This window comes from Syngnathus leptorhynchus, unplaced genomic scaffold (assembly GCF_054491065.1).
Source record: "Syngnathus leptorhynchus isolate UIUO unplaced genomic scaffold, UIUO_Slep HiC_scaffold_881, whole genome shotgun sequence".
Taxonomy (NCBI): domain Eukaryota; kingdom Metazoa; phylum Chordata; class Actinopteri; order Syngnathiformes; family Syngnathidae; genus Syngnathus; species Syngnathus leptorhynchus.
In genome coordinates this window covers 10,001-17,549 of record NW_028232706.1, presented here as the reverse complement: position 1 = coordinate 17,549, position 7,549 = coordinate 10,001, and positions in this window count along the sequence as shown.

The window sequence follows — 7,549 nt, the reverse complement described above, 5'->3', positions numbered from 1 at the left end:
TACCTTTTTTGGTCTTCAGGTGCGCCAGAGTACAATGAAATGGTCCCAGTAGTCAGTGTACTCATCGACTTTCCCCCCGTTTTCCAAAGCACCTCGTTTACGAGTATGGAGGAGATGGTGCTGGTCTCCCCACGGCGTCGGACACGCCGTCCTCGACAGCACAAGGTCGGATAGAAGACCTGGAAACCGCCGTGGCACGCGCTGGAGGTGGGCACTTTGGCGAAAAAACGACTAAGTGTCAACTTTCGAAAAAACGACTAAGTGTCAACTTTCGAAAAAACGGCTAAGTGTCAACTTTCGAAAAAACGACTAAGTGTCACCTCTCTGAAAAAATGGCAAAGTGTCGCCTCTCTGAAATTTTTCTAAGTGCCCACGGCTCTGCGGGCTCGTGCATCCGAGCCGCGCCGGTTCTGCAACCGGCCTAGAATGACGAAAAATAACGGTCTCCTCCTGGAGCTCACAGCCAATTGTGGCGAAAAAGTGGCAAAGTGCCCACGGCCCTGCCGAGCTTTGGCGTCCGCTCAGCGCCGGTGCCGCAGTCGGCCTCGAATGACGAAAAATGACGGTCTCCTCCTGGAGCTCACAGCCAACTTGGCAAAAAGTTTCTAAGTGCCCACGGCCCTGCCGAGCTTTGGCGTCCGCCCAGCGCCGGTTCCGCAGTCGGCCTCGAATGACGAAAAATAACGGTCTCCTCCTGGAGCTCACAGCCAACTTGGCAAAAAGTTTCTAAGTGCCCACGGCCCTGCCGAGCTTTGGCGTCCGCTCAGCGCCGGTGCCGCAGTCGGCCTCGAATGACGAAAAATGACGGTCTCCTCCTGGAGCTCACAGCCAACTTGGCAAAAAGTTTCTAAGTGCCCACGGCCCTGCCGAGCTTTGGCGTCCGCCCAGCGCCGGTTCCGCAGTCGGCCTCGAATGACGAAAAATAACGGTCTCCTCCTGGAGCTCACAGCCAACTTGGCAAAAAGTTTCTAAGTGCCCACGGCCCTGCCGAGCTTTGGCGTCCGCTCAGCGCCGGTGCCGCAGTCGGCCTCGAATGACGAAAAATGACGGTCTCCTCCTGGAGCTCACAGCCAACTTGGCAAAAAGTTTCTAAGTGCCCACGGCCCTGCCGAGCTTTGGCGTCCGCCCAGCGCCGGTTCCGCAGTCGGCCTCGAATGACGAAAAATAACGGTCTCCTCCTGGAGCTCACAGCCAACTTGGCAAAAAGTTTCTAAGTGCCCACGGCCCTGCCGAGCTTTGGCGTCCGCCCAGCGCCGGTTCCGCAGTCGGCCTCGAATGACGAAAAATAACGGTCTCCTCCTGGAGCTCACAGCCAACTTGGCAAAAAGTTTCTAAGTGCCCACGGCCCTGCCGAGCTTTGGCGTCCGCCCAGCGCCGGTTCCGCAGTCGGCCTCGAATGACGAAAAATAACGGTCTCCTCCTGGAGCTCACAGCCAACTTGGCAAAAAGTTTCTAAGTGCCCACGGCCCTGCCGAGCTTTGGCGTCCGCTCAGCGCCGGTTCCGCAGTCGGCCTCGAATGACGAAAAATGACGGTCTCCTCCTGGAGCTCACAGCCAACTTGGCAAAAAGTTTCTAAGTGCCCACGGCCCTGCCGAGCTTTGGCGTCCGCCCAGCGCCGGTTCCGCAGTCGGCCTCGAATGACGAAAAATAACGGTCTCCTCCTGGAGCTCACAGCCAACTTGGCAAAAAGTTTCTAAGTGCCCACGGCCCTGCCGAGCTTTGGCGTCCGCCCAGCGCCGGTTCCGCAGTCGGCCTCGAATGACGAAAAATAACGGTCTCCTCCTGGAGCTCACAGCCAACTTGGCAAAAAGTTTCTAAGTGCCCACGGCCCTGCCGAGCTTTGGCGTCCGCTCAGCGCCGGTGCCGCAGTCGGCCTCGAATGACGAAAAATGACGGTCTCCTCCTGGAGCTCACAGCCAACTTGGCAAAAAGTTTCTAAGTGCCCACGGCCCTGCCGAGCTTTGGCATCCGCCCAGCGCCGGTTCCGCAGTCGGCCTCGAATGACGAAAAATAACGGTCTCCTCCTGGAGCTCACAGCCAACTTGGCAAAAAGTTTCTAAGTGCCCACGGCCCTGCCGAGCTTTGGCGTCCGCCCAGCGCCGGTTCCGCAGTCGGCCTCGAATGACGAAAAATAACGGTCTCCTCCTGGAGCTCACAGCCAACTTGGCAAAAAGTTTCTAAGTGCCCACGGCCCTGCCGAGCTTTGGCATCCGCCCAGCGCCGGTTCCGCAGTCGGCCTCGAATGACGAAAAATGACGGTCTCCTCCTGGAGCTCACAGCCAACTTGGCAAAAAGTTTCTAAGTGCCCACGGCCCTGCCGAGCTTTGGCGTCCGCCCAGCGCCGGTTCCGCAGTCGGCCTCGAATGACGAAAAATAACGGTCTCCTCCTGGAGCTCACAGCCAACTTGGCAAAAAGTTTCTAAGTGCCCACGGCCCTGCCGAGCTTTGGCGTCCGCTCAGCGCCGGTGCCGCAGTCGGCCTCGAATGACGAAAAATGACGGTCTCCTCCTGGAGCTCACAGCCAACTTGGCAAAAAGTTTCTAAGTGCCCACGGCCCTGCCGAGCTTTGGCGTCCGCCCAGCGCCGGTTCCGCAGTCGGCCTCGAATGACGAAAAATAACGGTCTCCTCCTGGAGCTCACAGCCAACTTGGCAAAAAGTTTCTAAGTGCCCACGGCCCTGCCGAGCTTTGGCGTCCGCCCAGCGCCGGTTCCGCAGTCGGCCTCGAATGACGAAAAATAACGGTCTCCTCCTGGAGCTCACAGCCAACTTGGCAAAAAGTTTCTAAGTGTCACATCTGTGAAAAAACGACTAAGTGTCAACTTTCGAAAAAACGGCTAAGTGTCAACTTTCGAAAAAACGGCAAAGTGTCACATCTCTGAAAAAACGGCTAAGTGTCGACTTTCGAAAAAACGGCTAAGTGTCAACTTTCGAAAAAACGGCAAAGTGTCACATCTCTGAAAAAACGGCTAAGTGTCACATCTCTGAAAAAACGGCTAAGTGTCACATCTCTGAAAAAACGGCTAAGTGTCGCCTCTCTGAAAAAACGGCAAAGTGTCAACTTTCGAAAAAACGACAGAGTGTCGCCTCTCTGAAAAAACGACTAAGTGTCGACTCTGAGAAAATGGCAAAGTGCCCACGGCTCTGCGGGCTCGTGCATCCGACCCGCGCCGGTTCCCCAGCCGGCCTGATATAAGGCAAAACCAGCCTCTCCGCCTGGAGCTCAGAGCCAACTTGGCGAATATTTTCTAAGTGCCCACGGCTCTGCGTGGCTACGGCGTCTGCCCAGCGCCGGTTCCTGGGTCGAACCCCGAGGACGAGGAATGCCGGTCTCCGCCTGGAGGTCCCAGCTTAATCGGCGAAAATTTTCTAAGTGCCCACGGCTCTGCCGGGCTCGTGCATCCGACCCGCGCCGGTTCCCCAGCCGGCCTGAAATAAGGCAAAACCAGGCTCTCCCCCTGGAGCTCAGAGCCAATTGTGGCGAAAAAACGACTAAGTGTCAACTTTCGAAAAAACGACTAAGTGTCAACTTTCCAAAAAAACGGCTAAGTGTCGACTTTCGAAAAAACGGCTAAGTGTCAACTTTCGAAAAAACGACTAAGTGTCGCCTCTGAAAAAACGACTAAGTGTCGCCTCTCTGAAAAAACGACTAAGTGCCCACGGCTCTGCGGGGCTTGTGAGTCCGCCCCGCGCCGGTTCGGCGGTCGGCCTCAAAAAGCGAAAAATCAGCCTCTCTCCCTGGAGCTCACCAAAAATTTGTCGAAATTTTTCTAAGTTCTCCTCGAGGTACCAGGGGGTGAGGTACCCGGGCTAAGGTGCAGTACCTTTTTTGGTCTTCAGGTGCGCCAGAGTACAATGAAATGGTCCCAGTAGTCAGTGTACTCATCGACTTTCCCCCCGTTTTCCAAAGCACCCCGTTTACGAATATGGAGGAGATGGTGCTGGTCTCCCCACGGCGTCGGACACGCCGTCCTCGACAGCACAAGGTCGGATAGAAGACCTGAAAAGCGCCGTGGCACGCGCTGGAGGTGTCACTGTGGCGAAAAAGTGACTAAGTGTCAACTTTCGAAAAAACGGCTAAGTGTCAACTTTCGAAAAAACGGCTAAGTGTCAACTTTCGAAAAAACGGCTAAGTGTCACCTCTCTGAAAAAACGGCAAAGTGTCAACTTTCGAAAAAACGACTAAGTGTCAACTTTCGAAAAAACGACTAAGTGTCACCTCTCTGAAAAAATGGCAAAGTGTCAACTGCGAATGTGGTGGTGCATGGAAGGAAGTGGAGGACGGCCGCCTCCTTAAACACAGGCCGGAGAGGAGCGTCAGGGCCAGGCTCCTCAAACATGGACCGAGTGTCGCCCTTAACACAGACCAAGGGGAGGACGGCCGCCTCCTTAAACACAGGCCGGAGAGGAGCGTCAGGGCCAGGCTCCTCAAACATGGACCGAGTGTCGCCCTTAACACAGACCAAGGGGAGGACGGCCGCCTCCTTAAACACAGGCCGGAGAGGAGCGTCAGGGCCAGGCTCCTCAAACATGGACCGAGTGTCGCCCTTAACACAGACCAAGGGGAGGACGGCCGCCTCCTTAAACACAGGCCGGAGAGGAGCGTCAGGGCCAGGCTCCTCAAACATGGACCGAGTGTCGCCCTTAACACGGACCAAGGGGAGGACGGCCGCCTCCTTAAACACAGGCCGGAGAGGAGCGTCAGGGCCAGGCTCCTCAAACATGGACCGAGTGTCGCCCTTAACACGGACCAAGGGGAGGACGGCCGCCTCCTTAAACACAGGCCGGAGAGGAGCGTCAGGGCCAGGCTCCTCAAACATGGACCGAGTGTCGCCCTTAACACAGACCAAGGGGAGGACGGCCGCCTCCTTAAACACAGGCCGGAGAGGAGCGTCAGGGCCAGGCTCCTCAAACATGGACCGAGTGTCGCCCTTAACACGGACCAAGGGGAGGACGGCCGCCTCCTTAAACACAGGCCGGAGAGGAGCGTCAGGGCCAGGCTCCTCAAACATGGACCGAGTGTCGCCCTTAACACGGACCAAGGGGAGGACGGCCGCCTCCTTAAACACAGGCCGGAGAGGAGCGTCAGGGCCAGGCTCCTCAAACATGGACAGAGTGTCGCCCTTAACACAGACCAAGCGGAGGACGGCCGCCTCCCTAAATACAGGCCGAACCGGAGCGCGAGTGTCGCTCCTTAAACACGGACCGAGTGGAGGACGGCCGCCTCCTTAAACACAGGCCGAACAAAATGACACAAAGTGTCAACTGCGAATGTTGTCCATCCAAGGAAGGAGCGTGATGCCCGGCCGGCTCCTTAAACACAGGCCGAGAGTCGCCCCGGACGGTCCGCCTCGCGGCGCCCGTCTGCTCGGATAAAATGACACAAAGTGTCAACTACGAATGTTGTCCATCCAAGGAGGGAGCGTGATGCCCGGCCGGCTCCGAAAACACAGGCCGAGAGTCGCCCCGGACGGTCCGCCTCGCGGCGCCCGTCTGCTCGGATAAAATGACACAAAGTGTCAACTGCGAATGTTGTCCATCCAAGGAAGGAGCGTGATGCCCGGCCGGCTCCTTAAACACAGGCCGAGAGTCGCCCCGGACGGTCCGCCTCGCGGCGCCCGTCTGCTCGGATAAAATGACACAAAGTGTCAACTACGAATGTTGTCCATCCAAGGAGGGAGCGTGATGCCCGGCCGGCTCCGAAAACACAGGCCGAGAGTCGCCCCGGACGGTCCGCCTCGCGGCGCCCGTCTGCTCGGATAAAATGACACAAAGTGTCAACTGCGAATGTTGTCCATCCAAGGAAGGAGCGTGATGCCCGGCCGGCTCCTTAAACACAGGCCGAGAGTCGCCCCGGACGGTCCGCCTCGCGGCGCCCGCCCGCTCGGATAAAATGACACAAAGTGTCAACTACGAATGTTGTCCATCCAAGGAGGGAGCGTGAGGCCCGGCCGGCTCCGAAAACACAGGCCGAGAGTCGCCCCGGACGGTCCGCCTCTCGAGGCGCCCGCCCGCTCGGATAAAATGACACAAAGTGTCAACTACGAATGTTGTCCATCCAAGGAGGGAGCGTGATGCCCGGCCGGCTCCGAAAACACAGGCCGAGAGTCGCCCCGGACGGTCCGCCTCGCGGCGCCCGTCTGCTCGGATAAAATGACACAAAGTGTCAACTACGAATGTTGTCCATCCAAGGAGGGAGCGTGAGGCCCGGCCGGCTCCGAAAACACAGGCCGAGAGTCGCCCCGGACGGTCCGCCTCTCGAGGCGCCCGCCCGCTCGGATAAAATGACACAAAGTGTCAACTACGAATGTTGTCCATCCAAGGAGGGAGCGTGATGCCCGGCCGGCTCCGAAAACACAGGCCGAGAGTCGCCCCGGACGGTCCGCCTCGCGGCGCCCGCCCGCTCGGATAAAATGACACAAAGTGTCAACTACGAATGTTGTCCATCCAAGGAGGGAGCGTGAGGCCCGGCCGGCTCCGAAAACACAGGCCGAGAGTCGCCCCGGACGGTCCGCCTCTCGAGGCGCCCGCCCGCTCGGATAAAATGACACAAAGTGTCAACTACGAATGTTGTCCATCCAAGGAGGGAGCGTGATGCCCGGCCGGCTCCGAAAACACAGGCCGAGATTCGACCCCGGACGGGCCGTCTTCTCCCGGCGCCCGCCCGCGTACGCCCCCCATCCCCGGTCGCCCGTCTGCTCCCGGCGGGCCTCCGAGTACCCCCTCACCCAACTGACCGACTGGCACTCATGACCCGCCTTGGTAGGGCCCCCATCGGCCTCGGCTCGTCCGACGTCGGGTGGACGGTTCCTACCCACTGCGGGTCGCACTCTAGCGCCCCGGCCGCCGCGTGAGCGTGCGCTCCCCGCGCCGCCCCGCAGGCCCCGGCGCGACCGTACTGCGGCGAGACCGAGACGACCCGGTTTGGCATCCATCCCACCTAGCCACGATCCACGGAGGCCGAGCGAGCGGCTGAGTGTCGGGCGCCGCGCGTGCGAGCGTCCGCCGGCCGCGCCGGTCCTTCCGCGAATGTCGTTTCTCAAACCCTCCGGCTTGATAGCGGCGGCACCACGGGAAGCCGTCCACACACACCGTCCGACCTCTATCCGAAAAGCCTTCCCGACCAACCGCGGTCGCGGGGGCGTCTGTCGCTCCGCATCGGGGGGGCGTATGGCTTCCGCGCTACGCGCTGCGGGCTCGGGGGGGCCGCAACGGCTGAGTCTGACTCGGCCGGGGCGCAGCTTCCCTCCCGGCAGTCAGCAATAGTGCCGATCGCGCCTGCCACCAGCCCCCTCCCCGACGGGTTCGTCGGCGCCGGCTGGCCGCCGTCCGCCTTCGTTCCCCGAGGGTTCCCAACCAGCGCCGATCCAACTCCGCATCCTGGCCGCACGCAGTGCGTGCCTCGCGCGGGTAAGTCGCCGGCGCAGCGCCGCAGCTCCCGACCCCCGCGTACGGGAATAGTTGAGGGCCTCAGCGGGCCGCACCGACCGAGTCCGACTCGGGCCGGGGCGCAGATTCCCGCTTGGGTGACCGAACGTTCTCTGCTCGGG